The sequence below is a fragment of the Colletes latitarsis genome, chromosome 8 (genome assembly GCF_051014445.1).
Source record: "Colletes latitarsis isolate SP2378_abdomen chromosome 8, iyColLati1, whole genome shotgun sequence".
In the NCBI taxonomy this organism is placed as follows: domain Eukaryota; kingdom Metazoa; phylum Arthropoda; class Insecta; order Hymenoptera; family Colletidae; genus Colletes; species Colletes latitarsis.
Genome location: NC_135141.1, coordinates 4386865 through 4407236, shown reverse-complemented (window position 1 = coordinate 4407236; position 20372 = coordinate 4386865).

Sequence of the window (20372 nt, the reverse complement as noted above, 5' to 3'; positions counted from 1 at the left end):
GGGTTATGCCCGCATCTGGATCATGATATTGCCTTCTTCGCGTACTTGTTTACCACATCCTGGGTTTTTTCGGGTCTGAATCACGTAGTAATGTGGTACCACCCAGTAACAGTGAATTAAAACCGAATTCGGTCAGTATTTTAGTCGGTAACACCGGATAGGTCTGTGTTAGGTCTGGGTTATGCCCGCATCTGGCTCATGATTTTGCCTCTTCCGGATTCGTGTTGGCCAGATCCTGGGTTTTTTCGGGTTTGAATCACGTAGTAATGTGATACCACACAGTAACAGTCAATTAAACCTGGTATCGATCAATATTTTACAGGATAAAACCGGTCAGGTCTGGGTTATGCCCGCATCTGGCTCAAGATTTTGCCTTCTTCGCATACTTGTTGGCCAGATCCTGGGTTTTTTCAGATTTGAGTCACGTAGTAATGTGGTACCACACAGTAACAGTCAATAAATCCTGGTTTCGATCAATATTTTAAAGGATGACACCGGTTAGGTCAGGGTTAGGTCTGGGTTATGCCCGCACCTGGCTCAAGATTTTGCCTTCTTCGCATACTTGTTGGCCAGATCCTGGGTTTTTTCAGATTTGAGTCACGTAGTAATGTGGTACCACACAGTAACAGTCAATAAATCCTGGTTTCGATCAATATTTTAAAGGATGACACCGGTTAGGTCTGGGTTAGGTCTGGGTTATGCCCGCACCTGGCTCATGATTTTGCATTCTTCGCATACCTGTTGGCCAGATCCTGGGTTTTTTCGGATTTGAATCACGTAGTAATGTGGTACCAGACAGCAACAGTCAATAAAACCTGGTTTCGATCAATATTTTAAAGGATGACACCGGTTAGGTCTGGGTTAGGTCTGGGTTATGCCCGCATCTGGCTCATGGTTTTGCCTTCTTCGCATACTTGTTGGCCATATCCTGGGTTTTTTTCGGGTTTGAATCACGTAGTAATGTGGTACCACACAGTAACAGTCAATTAAACCTGGATACGGTCAGTATTTTAGTCGGTAACACCGGTTAGGTCTTGGTTAGGTCTGGGTTATGCCCGCATCTGGCTCATGATTTTGCCTTTTCCGGATTCGTGTTGGCCAGATCCTGGGTTTTTTCGGGCTTGAATCACGTAGTAATGTGATACCACACAGTAACAGTCAATTAAACCTGGTGTCGATCAATATTTTAGAGGATAAAACCGGTTAGGTCAGGGTTAGGTCTGGGTTATGCCCGCATCTGGCTCATGACTTTGCCTTCTTCGCATACCTGTTGGCCAGATCCTGGGTTAGGTCTGGGTTTGAATCACGTAGTAATGTGGAACCACACAGTACCATTCAATTAAACCTGGTATCGATCAATATTTTAGAGGATAAAACCGGTCAGGTCTGTGTTAGGTCTGGGTTATGCCCGCATCTGGCTCATGATTTTGCCTTCTTCGCATACTTGTTGGCCAGATCCTGGCTTTTTTCGTGTTTGAATCACGTAGTAACGTGGTACCACACAGTAACAGTGAATTAAACCCGAATTCGGTCAGTATTTTAGTCGGTAACACCGGTTAGGTCTGGGTTATGTCTGGGTTATGCCCGCATCTGGCTAATGATTTTGCCTTTTCCGCAACCTTCTTGCCCAGATCCTTGGTTTTTTAGGGTTTGAATCACGTAGTAATGTAGTACCACTCAGAAACAGTCACTTAAACTTTGTTTCGATCAATATTTTAGTCGGTAACACCGGTTAGGTCTGGGTTAGGTCTGGGTTATGCCCTCATCTGGCTCATGATTTTGCCTTTTCCGCATTCTTGTTGCCCTGATCCTTGGTTTTTTAGGGTTTGAATCATGTAGTAATGTGGTACCACACAGAAACAGTCACTTAAACTTGGTTTCGATCAATATTTTAATGGATAACACCGATTAGGTCTGGGTTAGGTCTGGGTTATGCCCGCATCTGGCTCAAGATTTTGCCTTTTTCGCATACTTGTTGGCCAGATCCTGGGTTAGGTCTGGGTTTGAATCACGTAGTAATGTGGAACCACACAGTACCATTCAATTAAACCTGGTATCGATCAATATTTTAGTGGATAACACCGGTTAGGTCTGGGTTAGGTCTGGGTTATGCCCGCATCTGGATCATGATTATGCCTTCTTCGCGTACTTGTTTACCACATCCTGGGTTTTTTCGGGTCTGAATCACGTAGTAATGTGGTACCACCCAGTAACAGTGAATTAAAACCGAATTCGGTCAATATTTTAGTCGGTAACACCGGATAGGTCTGTGTTAGGTCTGGGTTATGCCCGCATCTGGCTCATGATTTTGCCTCTTCCGGATTCGTGTTGGCCAGATCCTGGGTTTTTTCGGGTTTGAATCACGTAGTAATGTGATACCACACAGTAACAGTCAATTAAACCTGGCATCGATCAATATTTTACAGGATAAAACCGGTCAGGTCTGGGTTATGCCCGCATCTGGCTCATGATTTTGCCTTCTTCGCATACTTGTTGGCCAGATCCTGGGTTTTTTCGGATTTGAATCACGTAGTAATGTGGTAGCAGACAGCAACAGTCAATAAAACCTGGTTTCGATCAATATTTTAAAGGATAAAACCGGTAATGCCTGGGTTAGGTCTGGGTCATGCCCTCATCTGGCTCATGATTTTGCCTTCTTCGCATACTTGTTGGCCAGATCCTGGGTTTTTTCAGATTTGAGTCACGTAGTAATGTGGTACCACACAGTAACAGTCAATAAATCCTGGTTTCGATCAATATTTTAAAGGATGACACCGGTTAGGTCTGGGTTAGGTCTGGGTTATGCCCGCATCTGGCTCATGATTTTGCGTTCTTCGCATACTTGTTGGCCAGATCCTGGGTTTTTTTCGGATTTGAATCACGTAGTAATGTGGTACCAGACAGCAACAGTCAATAAAACCTGGTTTCGATCAATATTTTAAAGGATGACACCGGTTAGGTCTGGGTTAGGTCTGGGTTATGCCCGCATCTGGCTCATGATTTTGCCTTCTTCGCATACTTGTTGGCCATATCCTGGGTTTTTTTCGGGTTTGAATCACGTAGTAATGTGGTACCACACAGTAACAGTCAATTAAACCTGGATACGGTCAGTATTTTAGTCGGTAACACCGGATAGGTCTGTGTTAGGTCTGGGTTATGCCCGCATCTGGATCATGATTTTGCCTTCTTCGCATACCTGTTGGCCAGATCCTGGGTTAGGTCTGGGTTTGAATCACGTAGTAATGTGGAACCACACAGTACCATTCAATTAAACCTGGTATCGATCAATATTTTAGAGGATAACACCGGTTAGGTCTGGGTTGGGTCTGGGTTATGCCCGCATCTGGCTCATGATTTTGCCTTTTCCGGATTCGTGTTGGCCAGATCCTGGGTTTTTTCGGGTTTGAATCACGTAGTAATGTGATACCACACAGTAACAGTCAATTAAACCTGGTATCGATCAATATTTTGGAGGATAAAACCGGTTAGGTCAGGGTTAGGTCTGGGTTATGCCCGCATCTGGCTCATGACTTTGCCTTCTTCGCATACCTGTTGGCCAGATCCTGGGTTAGGTCTGGGTTTGAATCACGTAGTAATGTGGAACCACACAGTACCATTCAATTAAACCTGGTATCGATCAATATTTTAGTGGATAACACCGGTTAGGTCTGGGTTGGGTCTGGGTTATGCCCGCATATGGATCATGATTTTGCCTTCTTCGCGTACTTGTTTACCACATCCTGGGTCTTTTCGGGTCTGAATCACGTAGTAATGTGGTACCACCCAGGAACAGTGAATTAAACCCGAATTCGGTCAGTATTTTAGTCGGTAACACCGGATAGGTCTGTGTTAGGTCTGGGTTATGCCCGCATCTGGCTCATGATTTTGCCTTTTCCGGATTCGTGTTGGCCAGATCCTGGGTTTTTTCGGGCTTGAATCACGTAGTAATGTGATACCACACAGTAACAGTCAATTAAACCTGGTGTCGATCAATATTTTAGAGGATAAAACCGGTTAGGTCAGGGTTAGGTCTGGGTTATGCCCGCATCTGGCTCATGACTTTGCCTTCTTCGCATACCTGTTGGCCAGATCCTGGGTTAGGTCTGGGTTTGAATCACGTAGTAATGTGGAACCACACAGTACCATTCAATTAAACCTGGTATCGATCAATATTTTAGAGGATAAAACCGGTCAGGTCTGGGTTAGGTCTGGGTTATGCCCGCATCTGGCTCATGATTTTGCCTTCTTCGCATACTTGTTGGCCGGATCCGGGGTTTTTTCGGGTTTGAATCACGTAGTAATGTGGCATCTCACAGTGACAGTCAATTGATCCTGGATTCGGTCAGTATTTTAGTCGGTAACCCCGGTTAGGTCTGGGTTAGGTCTGGGTTATGCCCGCATCTGGATCATGATTTTGCCTTCTTCGCATACCTGTTGGCCAGATCCTGGGTTAGGTCTGGGTTTGAATCACGTAGTAATGTGGAACCACACAGTACCATTCAATTAAACCTGGTATCGATCAATATTTTAGAGGATAAAACCGGTCAGGTCTGTGTTAGGTCTGGGTTATGCCCGCATCTGGCTCATGATTTTGCCTTCTTCGCATACTTGTTGGCCAGATCCTGGCTTTTTTCGTGTTTGAATCACGTAGTAACGTGGTACCACACAGTAACAGTGAATTAAACCCGAATTCGGTCAGTATTTTAGTCGGTAACACCGGTTAGGTCTGGGTTATGTCTGGGTTATGCCCGCATCTGGCTAATGATTTTGCCTTTTCCGCAACCTTCTTGCCCAGATCCTTGGTTTTTTAGGGTTTGAATCACGTAGTAATGTGGTACCACTCAGAAACAGTCACTTAAACTTGGTTTCGATCAATATTTTAGTGGATAACACCGATTAGGTCTGGGTTAGGTCTGGGTTATGCCCGCATCTGGCTCAAGATTTTGCCTTTTTCGCATAGTTGTTGGCCAGATCCTGGGTTTTCTCGGTTTGAATCACGTAGTAATGTGATACCACACTGAACAGTCAATTAAACCTGGTTTCGATCCACATTTTAGAGGATAGAACCGGTTAGGTCTGGGTTATGCCCGCATCTGGCTCATGATTTTGCCTTCTTCGCATACTTGTTGGCCAGATCCTGGGTTTTTTCAGATTTGAGTCACGTAGTAATGTGGTACCACACAGTAACAGTCAATAAATCCTGGTTTCGATCAATATTTTAAAGGATGACACCGGTTAGGTCTGGGTTAGGTCTGGGTTATGCCCGCACCTGGCTCATGATTTTGCATTCTTCGCATACCTGTTGGCCAGATCCTGGGTTTTTTCGGATTTGAATCACGTAGTAATGTGGTACCAGACAGCAACAGTCAATAAAACCTGGTTTCGATCAATATTTTAAAGGATGACACCGGTTAGGTCTGGGTTAGGTCTGGGTTATGCCCGCATCTGGCTCATGGTTTTGCCTTCTTCGCATACTTGTTGGCCATATCCTGGGTTTTTTTCGGGTTTGAATCACGTAGTAATGTGGTACCACACAGTAACAGTCAATTAAACCTGGATACGGTCAGTATTTTAGTCGGTAACACCGGTTAGGTCTTGGTTAGGTCTGGGTTATGCCCGCATCTGGCTCATGATTTTGCCTTTTCCGGATTCGTGTTGGCCAGATCCTGGGTTTTTTCGGGCTTGAATCACGTAGTAATGTGATACCACACAGTAACAGTCAATTAAACCTGGTGTCGATCAATATTTTAGAGGATAAAACCGGTTAGGTCAGGGTTAGGTCTGGGTTATGCCCGCATCTGGCTCATGACTTTGCCTTCTTCGCATACCTGTTGGCCAGATCCTGGGTTAGGTCTGGGTTTGAATCACGTAGTAATGTGGAACCACACAGTACCATTCAATTAAACCTGGTATCGATCAATATTTTAGAGGATAAAACCGGTCAGGTCTGTGTTAGGTCTGGGTTATGCCCGCATCTGGCTCATGATTTTGCCTTCTTCGCATACTTGTTGGCCAGATCCTGGCTTTTTTCGTGTTTGAATCACGTAGTAACGTGGTACCACACAGTAACAGTGAATTAAACCCGAATTCGGTCAGTATTTTAGTCGGTAACACCGGTTAGGTCTGGGTTATGTCTGGGTTATGCCCGCATCTGGCTAATGATTTTGCCTTTTCCGCAACCTTCTTGCCCAGATCCTTGGTTTTTTAGGGTTTGAATCACGTAGTAATGTAGTACCACTCAGAAACAGTCACTTAAACTTTGTTTCGATCAATATTTTAGTCGGTAACACCGGTTAGGTCTGGGTTAGGTCTGGGTTATGCCCTCATCTGGCTCATGATTTTGCCTTTTCCGCATTCTTGTTGCCCTGATCCTTGGTTTTTTAGGGTTTGAATCATGTAGTAATGTGGTACCACACAGAAACAGTCACTTAAACTTGGTTTCGATCAATATTTTAATGGATAACACCGATTAGGTCTGGGTTAGGTCTGGGTTATGCCCGCATCTGGCTCAAGATTTTGCCTTTTTCGCATACTTGTTGGCCAGATCCTGGGTTAGGTCTGGGTTTGAATCACGTAGTAATGTGGAACCACACAGTACCATTCAATTAAACCTGGTATCGATCAATATTTTAGTGGATAACACCGGTTAGGTCTGGGTTAGGTCTGGGTTATGCCCGCATCTGGATCATGATTATGCCTTCTTCGCGTACTTGTTTACCACATCCTGGGTTTTTTCGGGTCTGAATCACGTAGTAATGTGGTACCACCCAGTAACAGTGAATTAAAACCGAATTCGGTCAATATTTTAGTCGGTAACACCGGATAGGTCTGTGTTAGGTCTGGGTTATGCCCGCATCTGGCTCATGATTTTGCCTCTTCCGGATTCGTGTTGGCCAGATCCTGGGTTTTTTCGGGTTTGAATCACGTAGTAATGTGATACCACACAGTAACAGTCAATTAAACCTGGCATCGATCAATATTTTACAGGATAAAACCGGTCAGGTCTGGGTTATGCCCGCATCTGGCTCATGATTTTGCCTTCTTCGCATACTTGTTGGCCAGATCCTGGGTTTTTTCGGATTTGAATCACGTAGTAATGTGGTACCAGACAGCAACAGTCAATAAAACCTGGTTTCGATCAATATTTTAAAGGATAAAACCGGTAATGCCTGGGTTAGGTCTGGGTCATGCCCTCATCTGGCTCATGATTTTGCCTTCTTCGCATACTTGTTGGCCAGATCCTGGGTTTTTTCAGATTTGAGTCACGTAGTAATGTGGTACCACACAGTAACAGTCAATAAATCCTGGTTTCGATCAATATTTTAAAGGATGACACCGGTTAGGTCTGGGTTAGGTCTGGGTTATGCCCGCATCTGGCTCATGATTTTGCGTTCTTCGCATACTTGTTGGCCAGATCCTGGGTTTTTTTCGGATTTGAATCACGTAGTAATGTGGTACCAGACAGCAACAGTCAATAAAACCTGGTTTCGATCAATATTTTAAAGGATGACACCGGTTAGGTCTGGGTTAGGTCTGGGTTATGCCCGCATCTGGCTCATGATTTTGCCTTCTTCGCATACTTGTTGGCCATATCCTGGGTTTTTTTCGGGTTTGAATCACGTAGTAATGTGGTACCACACAGTAACAGTCAATTAAACCTGGATACGGTCAGTATTTTAGTCGGTAACACCGGATAGGTCTGTGTTAGGTCTGGGTTATGCCCGCATCTGGATCATGATTTTGCCTTCTTCGCATACCTGTTGGCCAGATCCTGGGTTAGGTCTGGGTTTGAATCACGTAGTAATGTGGAACCACACAGTACCATTCAATTAAACCTGGTATCGATCAATATTTTAGAGGATAACACCGGTTAGGTCTGGGTTGGGTCTGGGTTATGCCCGCATCTGGCTCATGATTTTGCCTTTTCCGGATTCGTGTTGGCCAGATCCTGGGTTTTTTCGGGTTTGAATCACGTAGTAATGTGATACCACACAGTAACAGTCAATTAAACCTGGTATCGATCAATATTTTGGAGGATAAAACCGGTTAGGTCAGGGTTAGGTCTGGGTTATGCCCGCATCTGGCTCATGACTTTGCCTTCTTCGCATACCTGTTGGCCAGATCCTGGGTTAGGTCTGGGTTTGAATCACGTAGTAATGTGGAACCACACAGTACCATTCAATTAAACCTGGTATCGATCAATATTTTAGTGGATAACACCGGTTAGGTCTGGGTTGGGTCTGGGTTATGCCCGCATATGGATCATGATTTTGCCTTCTTCGCGTACTTGTTTACCACATCCTGGGTCTTTTCGGGTCTGAATCACGTAGTAATGTGGTACCACCCAGGAACAGTGAATTAAACCCGAATTCGGTCAGTATTTTAGTCGGTAACACCGGATAGGTCTGTGTTAGGTCTGGGTTATGCCCGCATCTGGCTCATGATTTTGCCTTTTCCGGATTCGTGTTGGCCAGATCCTGGGTTTTTTCGGGCTTGAATCACGTAGTAATGTGATACCACACAGTAACAGTCAATTAAACCTGGTGTCGATCAATATTTTAGAGGATAAAACCGGTTAGGTCAGGGTTAGGTCTGGGTTATGCCCGCATCTGGCTCATGACTTTGCCTTCTTCGCATACCTGTTGGCCAGATCCTGGGTTAGGTCTGGGTTTGAATCACGTAGTAATGTGGAACCACACAGTACCATTCAATTAAACCTGGTATCGATCAATATTTTAGAGGATAAAACCGGTCAGGTCTGGGTTAGGTCTGGGTTATGCCCGCATCTGGCTCATGATTTTGCCTTCTTCGCATACTTGTTGGCCGGATCCGGGGTTTTTTCGGGTTTGAATCACGTAGTAATGTGGCATCTCACAGTGACAGTCAATTGATCCTGGATTCGGTCAGTATTTTAGTCGGTAACCCCGGTTAGGTCTGGGTTAGGTCTGGGTTATGCCCGCATCTGGATCATGATTTTGCCTTCTTCGCATACCTGTTGGCCAGATCCTGGGTTAGGTCTGGGTTTGAATCACGTAGTAATGTGGAACCACACAGTACCATTCAATTAAACCTGGTATCGATCAATATTTTAGAGGATAAAACCGGTCAGGTCTGTGTTAGGTCTGGGTTATGCCCGCATCTGGCTCATGATTTTGCCTTCTTCGCATACTTGTTGGCCAGATCCTGGCTTTTTTCGTGTTTGAATCACGTAGTAACGTGGTACCACACAGTAACAGTGAATTAAACCCGAATTCGGTCAGTATTTTAGTCGGTAACACCGGTTAGGTCTGGGTTATGTCTGGGTTATGCCCGCATCTGGCTAATGATTTTGCCTTTTCCGCAACCTTCTTGCCCAGATCCTTGGTTTTTTAGGGTTTGAATCACGTAGTAATGTGGTACCACTCAGAAACAGTCACTTAAACTTGGTTTCGATCAATATTTTAGTGGATAACACCGATTAGGTCTGGGTTAGGTCTGGGTTATGCCCGCATCTGGCTCAAGATTTTGCCTTTTTCGCATAGTTGTTGGCCAGATCCTGGGTTTTCTCGGTTTGAATCACGTAGTAATGTGATACCACACTGAACAGTCAATTAAACCTGGTTTCGATCCACATTTTAGAGGATAGAACCGGTTAGGTCTGGGTTATGCCCGCATCTGGCTCATGATTTTGCCTTCTTCGCATACTTGTTGGCCAGATCCTGGGTTTTTTCAGATTTGAGTCACGTAGTAATGTGGTACCACACAGTAACAGTCAATAAATCCTGGTTTCGATCAATATTTTAAAGGATGACACCGGTTAGGTCTGGGTTAGGTCTGGGTTATGCCCGCACCTGGCTCATGATTTTGCATTCTTCGCATACCTGTTGGCCAGATCCTGGGTTTTTTCGGATTTGAATCACGTAGTAATGTGGTACCAGACAGCAACAGTCAATAAAACCTGGTTTCGATCAATATTTTAAAGGATGACACCGGTTAGGTCTGGGTTAGGTCTGGGTTATGCCCGCATCTGGCTCATGATTTTGCCTTCTTCGCATACTTGTTGGCCAGATCCTGGGTTTTTTCAGATTTGAGTCACGTAGTAATGTGGTACCACACTGTAACAGTAAATAAATCCTGTTTCGATCAATATTTTAAAGGATGACACTGGTTAGGTATGGGTTAGGTGTGGGTTATGCCCGCATCAGGCTCACGATTTTGCCTTTTCCGCATTCGTGTTGGCCAGATCCTGGGTTTTTTCGGGTTTGAATCACGTAGTAATGTGGTACCACACAGTAACAGTCATTTAAACCTGGTATCGATCAATATTTTAGAGGATAAAACCGGTCAGGTCTGGGTTAGGTCTGGGTTATGCCCGCATCTGACTCATGATTTTGCCTTCTTCGCATACTTGTTGGCCGGATCCTGGGTTTTTTCGGGTTTGAATCACGTAGTAATGTGGCATCTCACAGTGACAGTCAATTGATCCTGGATTCGGTCAGTATTTTAGTCGGTAACCCCGGTTAGGTCTGGGTTAGGTCTGGGTTATGCCCGCATCTGGATCATGATTTTGCCTTCTTCGCGTACTTGTTTACCACATCCTGGGTTTTTTCGGATCTGAATCACGTAGTAATGTGGTACCACCCAGTAACAGTGAATTAAACCCGAATTCGGTCAGTATTTTAGTTGGTAACACCGGATAGGTCTGTGTTAGGTCTGGGTTATGCCCGCATCTGGCTCATGATTTTGCCTTTTCCGCAACCTTCTTGCCCAGATCCTTGGTTTTTTAGGGTTTGAATCACGTAGTAATGTGGTACCACTCAGAAACAGTCACTTAAACTTGGTTTCGATCAATATTTTAGTGGATAACACCGATTAGGTCTGGGTTAGGTCTGGGTTATGCCCGCATCTGGCTCATGATTTTGCCTTTTTCGCATACTTGTCGGCCAGATCCTGGGTTAGGTCTGGGTTTGAATCACGTAGTAATGTGGAACCACACAGTACCATTCAATTAAACCTGGTATCGATCAATATTTTAGTGGATAACACCGGTTAGGTCTGTGTTAGGTCTGGGTTATGCCCGCATCTGGATCATGATTTTGCCTTCTTCGCGTACTTGTTTACCACATCCTGGGTTTTTTCGGGTCTGAATCACGTAGTAATGTGGTACCACCCAGTAACAGTGAATTAAAACCGAATTCGGTCAGTATTTTAGTCGGTAACACCGGATAGGTCTGTGTTAGGTCTGGGTTATGCCCGCATCTGGCTCATGATTTTGCCTCTTCCGGATTCGTGTTGGCCAGATCCTGGGTTTTTTCGGGTTTGAATCACGTAGTAATGTGATACCACACAGTAACAGTCAATTAAACCTGGTATCGATCAATATTTTACAGGATAAAACCGGTCAGGTCTGGGTTAGGTCTGGGTTATGCCCGCATCTGGCTCATGATTTTGCCTTCTTCGCATACTTGTTGGCCGGATCCTGGGTTTTTTCGGGTTTGAATCACGTAGTAATGTGGCATCTCACAGTGACAGTCAATTGATCCTGGATTCGGTCAGTATTTTAGTCGGTAACCCCGGTTAGGTCTGGGTTAGGTCTGGGTTATGCCCGCATCTGGATCATGATTTTGCCTTCTTCGCGTACTTGTTTACCACATCCTGGGTTTTTTCGGATCTGAATCACGTAGTAATGTGGTACCACCCAGTAACAGTGAATTAAACCCGAATTCGGTCAGTGTTTTAGTTGGTAACACCGGATAGGTCTGTGTTAGGTCTGGGTTATGCCCGCATCTGGCTCATGATTTTGCCTTTTCCGCAACCTTCTTGCCCAGATCCTTGGTTTTTTAGGGTTTGAATCACGTAGTAATGTGGTACCACTCAGAAACAGTCACTTAAACATGGTTTCGATCAATATTTTAGTGGATAACACCGATTAGGTCTGGGTTAGGTCTGGGTTATGCCCGCATCTGGCTCATGATTTTGCCTTTTTCGCATACTTGTTGGCCAGATCCTGGGTTAGGTCTGGGTTTGAATCACGTAGTAATGTGGAATCACACAGTACCATTCAATTAAACCTGGTATCGATCAATATTTTAGTGGATAACACCGGTTAGGTCTGGGTTAGGTCTTATGCCCGCATCTGGATCATGATTTTGCCTTCTTCGCGTACTTGTTTACCACATCCTGGGTTTTTTCGGGTCTGAATCACGTAGTAATGTGGTACCACCCAGTAACAGTGAATTAAAACCGAATTCGTTCAGTATTTTAGTCGGTAACACCGGATAGGTCTGTGTTAGGTCTGGGTTATGCCCGCATCTGGCTCATGATTTTGCCTCTTCCGGATTCGTGTTGGCCAGATCCTGGGTTTTTTCGGGTTTGAATCACGTAGTAATGTGATACCACACAGTAACAGTCAATTAAACCTGGTATCGATCAATATTTTAGAGGATAAAACCGGTTAGGTCAGGGTTAGGTCTGGGTTATGCCCGCATCTGGCTCATGACTTTGCCTTCTTCGCATACCTGTTGGCCAGATCCTGGGTTAGGTCTGGGTTTGAATCACGTAGTAATGTGGAACCACACAGTACCATTCAATTAAACGTGGTATCGATCAATATTTTAGAGGATAAAACCGGTCAGGTCTGTGTTAGGTCTGGGTTATGCCCGCATCTGGCTCATGATTTTGCCTTCTTCGCATACTTGTTGGCCAGATCCTGGCTTTTTTCGTGTTTGAATCACCTAGTCACGTGGTACCACACAGTAACAGTGAATTAAACCCGAATTCGGTCAGTATTTTAGTCGGTAACACCGGTTAGGTCTGGGTTATGTCTGGGTTATGCCCACATCTGGCTAATGATTTTGCCTTTTCCGCAACCTTCTTGCCCAGATCCTTGGTTTTTTAGGGTTTGAATCACGTAGTAATGTGGTACCACTCAGAAACAGTCACTTAAACTTGGTTTCGATCAATATTTTAGTGGATAACACCGATTAGGTCTGGGTTAGGTCTGGGTTATGCCCGCATCTGGCTCAAGATTTTGCCTTTTTCGCATACTTGTTGGCCAGATCCTGGGTTTTCTCGGTTTGAATCACGTAGTAATGTGATACCACACTGAACAGTCAATTGAACCTGGTTTCGATCCACATTTTAGAGGATAGAACCGGTCAGGTCTGGGTTATGCCCGCATCTGGCTCATGATTTTGCCTTCTTCGCATACTTGTTGGCCAGATCCTGGGTTTTTTCGGATTTGAATCACGTAGTAATGTGGTACCAGACAGCAACAGTCAATAAAACCTGGTTTCGATCAATATTTTAAAGGATAAAACCGGTAATGCCTGGGTTAGGTCTGGGTCATGCCCTCATCTGGCTCATGATTTTGCCTTCTTCGCATACTTGTTGGCCAGATCCTGGGTTTTTTCAGATTTGAGTCACGTAGTAATGTGGTACCACACAGTAACAGTCAATAAATCCTGGTTTCGATCAATATTTTAAAGGATGACACCGGTTAGGTCTGGGTTAGGTCTGGGTTATGCCCGCATCTGGCTCATGATTTTGCCTTCTTCGCATACTTGTTGGCCAGATCCTGGGTTTTTTTCGGATTTGAATCACGTAGTAATGTGGTACCAGACAGCAACAGTCAATAAAACCTGGTTTCGATCAATATTTTAAAGGATGACACCGGTTAGGTCTGGGTTAGGTCTGGGTTATGCCCGCATCTGGCTCATGATTTTGCCTTCTTCGCATACTTGTTGGCCATATCCTGGGTTTTTTTCGGGTTTGAATCACGTAATAATGTGGTACCACACAGTAACAGTCAATTAAACCTGGATACGGTCAGTATTTTAGTCGGTAACACCGGATAGGTCTGTGTTAGGTCTGGGTTATGCCCGCATCTGGCTCATGATTTTGCCTTTTCCGGATTCGTGTTGGCCAGATCCTGGGTTTTTTCGGGTTTGAATCACGTAGTAATGTGATACCACACAGTAACAGTCAATTAAACCTGGTATCGATCAATATTTTGGAGGATAAAACCGGTTAGGTCAGGGTTAGGTCTGGGTTATGCCCGCATCTGGCTCATGACTTTGCCTTCTTCGCATACCTGTTGGCCAGATCCTGGGTTAGGTCTGGGTTTGAATCACGTAGTAATGTGGAACCACACAGTACCATTCAATTAAACCTGGTATCGATCAATATTTTAGTGGATAACACCGGTTAGGTCTGGGTTGGGTCTGGGTTATGCCCGCATCTGGATCATGATTTTGCCTTCTTCGCGTACTTGTTTACCACATCCTGGGTCTTTTCGGGTCTGAATCACGTAGTAATGTGGTACCACCCAGGAACAGTGAATTAAACCCGAATTCGGTCAGTATTTTAGTCGGTAACACCGGATAGGTCTGTGTTAGGTCTGGGTTATGCCCGCATCTGGCTCATGATTTTGCCTTTTCCGGATTCGTGTTGGCCAGATCCTGGGTTTTTTCGGGTTTGAATCACGTAGTAATGTGATACCACACAGTAACAGTCAATTAAACCTGGTATCGATCAATATTTTAGAGGATAAAACCGGTTAGGTCAGGGTTAGGTCTGGGTTATGCCCGCATCTGGCTCATGACTTTGCCTTCTTCGCATACCTGTTGGCCAGATCCTGGGTTAGGTCTGGGTTTGAATCACGTAGTAATGTGGAACCATACAGTACCATTCAATTAAACGTGGTATCGATCAATATTTTAGAGGATAAAACCGGTCAGGTCTGTGTTAGGTCTGGGTTATGCCCGCATCTGGCTCATGATTTTGCCTTCTTCGCATACTTGTTGGCCAGATCCTGGCTTTTTTCGTGTTTGAATCACGTAGTAACGTGGTACCACACAGTAACAGTGAATTAAACCCGAATTCGGTCAGTATTTTAGTCGGTAACACCGGTTAGGTCTGGGTTATGTCTGGGTTATGCCCACATCTGGCTAATGATTTTGCCTTTTCCGCAACCTTCTTGCCCAGATCCTTGGTTTTTTAGGGTTTGAATCACGTAGTAATGTGGTACCACTCAGAAACAGTCACTTAAACTTGGTTTCGATCAATATTTTAGTGGATAACACCGATTAGGTCTGGGTTAGGTCTGGGTTATGCCCGCATCTGGCTCAAGATTTTGCCTTTTTCGCATACTTGTTGGCCAGATCCTGGGTTTTCTCGGTTTGAATCACGTAGTAATGTGATACCACACTGAACAGTCAATTGAACCTGGTTTCGATCCACATTTTAGAGGATAGAACCGGTTAGGTCTGGGTTATGCCCGCATCTGGCTCATGATTTTGCCTTCTTCGCATACTTGTTGGCCATATCCTGGGTTTTTTCAGATTTGAGTCACGTAGTAATGTGGTACCACACTGTAACAGTAAATAAATCCTGTTTCGATCAATATTTTAAAGGATGACACTGGTTAGGTCTGGGTTAGGTGTGGGTTATGCCCGCATCTGGCTCATGATTTTGCCTTTTCCGCATTCGTGTTGGCCAGATCATGGGTTTTTTCGGGTTTGAATCACGTAGTAATGTGGTACCACACAGTAACAGTCATTTAAACCTGGTATCGATCAATATTTTAGAGGATAAAACCGGTCAGGTCTGGGTTAGGTCTGGGTTATGCCCGCATCTGACTCATGATTTTGCCTTCTTCGCATACTTGTTGGCCGGATCCTGGGTTTTTTCGGGTTTGAATCACGTAGTAATGTGGCATCTCACAGTGACAGTCAATTGATCCTGGATTCGGTCAGTATTTTAGTCGGTAACCCCGGTTAGGTCTGGGTTAGGTCTGGGTTATGCCCGCATCTGGATCATGATTTTGCCTTCTTCGCGTACTTGTTTACCACATCCTGGGTTTTTTCGGGTCTGAATCACGTAGTAATGTGGTACCACCCAGTAACAGTGAATTAAACCCGAATTCGGTCAGTATTTTAGTTGGTAACACCGGATAGGTCTGTGTTAGGTCTGGGTTATGCCCGCATCTGGCTCATGATTTTGCCTTTTCCGCAACCTTCTTGCCCAGATCCTTGGTTTTTTAGGGTTTGAATCACGTAGTAATGTGGTACCACTCAGAAACAGTCACTTAAACTTGGTTTCGATCAATATTTTAGTGGATAACACCGATTAGGTCTGGGTTAGGTCTGGGTTATGCCCGCATCTGGCTCAAGATTTTGCCTTTTTCGCATACTTGTTGGCCAGATCCTGGGTTAGGTCTGGGTTTGAATCACGTAGTAATGTGGAACCACACAGTAACATTCAATTAAACCTGGTATCGATCAATATTTTAGTGGATAACACCGGTTAGGTCTGGGTTAGGTCTGGGTTATGCCCGCATCTGGATCATGATTTTGCCTTCTTCGCGTACTTGTTTACCACATCCTGGGTTTTTTCGGGTCTGAATCACGTAGTAATGTGGTACCACCCAGTAACAGTGAATTAAAACCGAATTCGGTCAGTATTTTAGTCGGTAACACCGGATAGGTCTGTGTTAGGTCTGGGTTATGCCCGCATCTGGCTCATGATTTTGCCTCTTCCGGATTCGTGTTGGCCCGATCCTGGGTTTTTTCGGGTTTGAATCACGTAGTAATGTGATACCACACAGTAACAGTCAATTAAACCTGGTATCGATCAATATTTTACAGGATAAAACCGGTCAGGTCTGGGTTATGCCCGCATCTGGCTCAAGATTTTGCCTTCTTCGCATACTTGTTGGCCAGATCCTGGGTTTTTTCAGATTTGAGTCACGTAGTAATGTGGTACCACACAGTAACAGTCAATAAATCCTGGTTTCGATCAATATTTTAAAGGATGACACCGGTTAGGTCTGGGTTAGGTCTGGGTTATGCCCGCACCTGGCTCATGATTTTGCCTTCTTCGCATACTTGTTGGCCAGATCCTGGGTTTTCTCGGATTTGAATCACGTAGTAATGTGGTACCAGACAGCAACAGTCAATAAAACCTGGTTTCGATCAATATTTTAAAGGATGACACCGGTTAGGTCTGGGTTAGGTCTGGGTTATGCCCGCATCTGGCTCATGGTTTTGCCTTCTTCGCATACTTGTTGGCCATATCCTGGGTTTTTTTCGGGTTTGAATCACGTAGTAATGTGGTACCACACAGTAACAGTCACTTAAACCTGGATAGGGTCAGTATTTTAGTCGGTAACACCGGTTAGGTTTTGGTTAGGTCTGGGTTATGCCCGCATCTGGCTCATGATTTTGCCTTCTTCGCATACTTGTCGGCCAGATCCTGGGTTTTCTCGGTTTGAATCACGTAGTAATGTGATACCACACAGAACAGTCAATTAAACCTGGTTTCGATCCACATTTTAGAGGATAGAACCGGTTAGGTCTGGGTTATGCCCGCATCTGGCTCATGATTTTGCCTTCTTCGCATACTTGTTGGCCAGATCCTGGGTTTTTTCAGATTTGAGTCACGTAGTAATCTGGTACCACACAGTAACAGTCAATAAATCCTGGTTTCGATCAACATTTTAAAGGATGACACCGGTTAGGTCTGGGTTAGGTCTGGGTTATGCCCGCATCTGGCTCATGATTTTGCCTTCTTCGCATACTTGTGTGCCAGATCCTGGGTTAGGTCTGGGTTTGAATCACGTGGTAATGTGGAACCACAGAGTACCATTCAACTAAACCTGGTATCGATCAATATTTTAGTGGATAACACCGGTTAGGTCTGGGTTAGGTCTGGGTTATGCCCGCATCTGGCTCATGACTTTGCCTTCTTCGCATACCTGTTGGCCAGATCCTGGGTTAGGTCTGGGTTTGAATCACGTAGTAATGTGGAACCACACAGTACCATTCAATTAAACCTGGTATCGATCAATATTTTGGAGGATAAAACCGGTCAGGTCTGTGTTAGGTCTGGGTTATGCCCGCATCTGGCTCATGATTTTGCCTTCTGCGTATACTTGTTGGCCAGATCCTGGCTTTTTTCGTGTTTGAATCACGTAGTAACGTGGTACCACACAGTAACAGTGAATTAAACCCGAATTCGGTCAGTATTTTAGTCGGTAACACCGGTTAGGTCTGGGTTATGTCTGGGTTATGCCCGCATCTGGCTAATGATTTTGCCTTTTCCGCAACCTTCTTGCCCAGATCCTTGGTTTTTTAGGGTTTGAATGACGTAGTAATGTAGTACCACTCAGAAACAGTCACTTAAACTTTGTTTCGATCAATATTTTAGTCGGTAACACCGGTTAGGTCTGGGTTAGGTCTGGGTTATGCCCGCATCTGGCTCATGATTTTGCCTTTTCCGCATTCTTGTTGCCCTGATCCTTGGTTTTTTAGGGTTTGAATCATGTAGTAATGTGGTACCACTCAGAAACAGTCACTTAAACTTGGTTTCGATCAATATTTTAGTGGATAACACAGATTAGGTCTGGGTTAGGTCTGGGTTATGCCCGCATCTGGCTCAAGATTTTGCCTTTTTCGCATACTTGTTGGTCAGATCCTGTGTTAGGTCTGGGTTTGAATCACGTAGTAATGTAGAACCACACAGTACCATTCAATTAAACCTGGTATCGATCAATATTTTAGTGGATAACACCGGTTAGGTCTGGGTTAGGTCTGGGTTATGCCCGCATCTGGATCATGATTATGCCTTCTTCGCGTACTTGTTTACCACATCCTGGGTTTTTTGGGGTCTGAATCACGTAGTAATGTGGTACCACCCAGTAACAGTGAATTAAAACCGAATTCGGTCAGTATTTTAGTCGGTAACACCGGATAGGTCTGTGTTAGGTCTGGGTTATGCCCGCATCTGGCTCATGATTTTGCCTCTTCCGGATTCGTGTTGGCCAGATCCTGGGTTTTTTCGGGTTTGAATCACGTAGTAATGTGATACCACACAGTAACAGTCAATTAAACCTGGCATCGATCAATATTTTACAGGATAAAACCGGTCAGGTCTGGGTTATGCCCGCATCTGGCTCATGATTTTGCCTTCTTCGCATACTTGTTGGCCAGATCCTGGGTTTTTTCGGATTTGAATCACGTAGTAATGTGGTACCAGACAGCAACAGTCAATAAAACCTGGTTTCGATCAATATTTTAAAGGATAAAACCGGTAATGCCTGGGTTAGGTCTGGGTCATGCCCGCATCTGGCTCATGATTTTGCCTTCTTCGCATACTTGTTGGCCAGATCCTGGGTTTTTTCAGATTTGAGTCACGTAGTAATGTGGTACCACACAGTAACAGTCAATAAATCCTGGTTTCGATCAATATTTTAAAGGATGACACCGGTTAGGTCTGGGTTAGGTCTGGGTTATGCCCGCATCTGGCTCATGATTTTGCCTTCTTCGCATACTTGTTGGCCAGATCCTGGGTTTTTTTCGGATTTGAAACACGTAGTAATGTGGTACCAGACAGCAACAGTCAATAAAACCTGGTTTCGATCAATATTTTAAAGGATGACACCGGTTAGGTCTGGGTTAGGTCTGGGTTATGCCCGCATCTGGCTCATGATTTTGCCTTCTTCGCATACTTGCTGGCCATATCCTGGGTTTTTTTCGGGTTTGAATCACGTAGTAATGTGGTACCACACAGTAACAGTCAATCAAACCTGGATACGGTCAGTATTTTAGTCGGTAACACCGGTTAGGTCTTGGTTAGGTCTGGGTTATGCCCGCATCTGGCTCATGATTTTGCCTTCTTCGCATACTTGTCGGCCAGATCCTGGGTTTTCTCGGTTAGAATCACGTAGTAATGTGATACCACACTGAACAGTCAATTAAACCTGGTTTCGATCCACATTTTAGAGGATAGAACCGGTTAGGTCTGGGTTATGCCCGCATCTGGCTCATTATTTTGCCTTCTTCGCATACTTGTTGGCCAGATCCTGGGTTTTTTCAGATTTGAGTCACGTAGTAATGTGGTACCACACAGTAACAGTCAATAAATCCTGGTTTCGATCAATATTTTAAAGGATGACACCGGTTAGGTCTGGGTTAGGTCTGGGTTATGCCCGCATCTGGCTCATGATTTTGCCTTCTTCGCATACTTGTGTGCCAGATCCTGGGTTAGGTCTGGGTTTGAATCACGTGGTAATGTGGAACCACAGAGTACCATTCAATTAAACCTGGTATCGATCAATATTTTAGTGGATAACACCGGTTAGGTCTGGGTTGGGTCTGGGTTATGCCCGCATCTGGATCATGATTTTGCCTTCTTCGCGTACTTGTTTACCACATGCTGGGTCTTTTCGGGTCTGAATCACGTAGTAATGTGGTACCACCCAGGAACAGTGAATTAAACCCGAATTCGGTCAGTATTTTAGTCGGTAACACCGGATAGGTCTGTGTTAGGTCTGGGTTATGCCCGCATCTGGCTCATGATTTTGCCTTTTCCGGATTCGTGTTGGCCAGATCCTG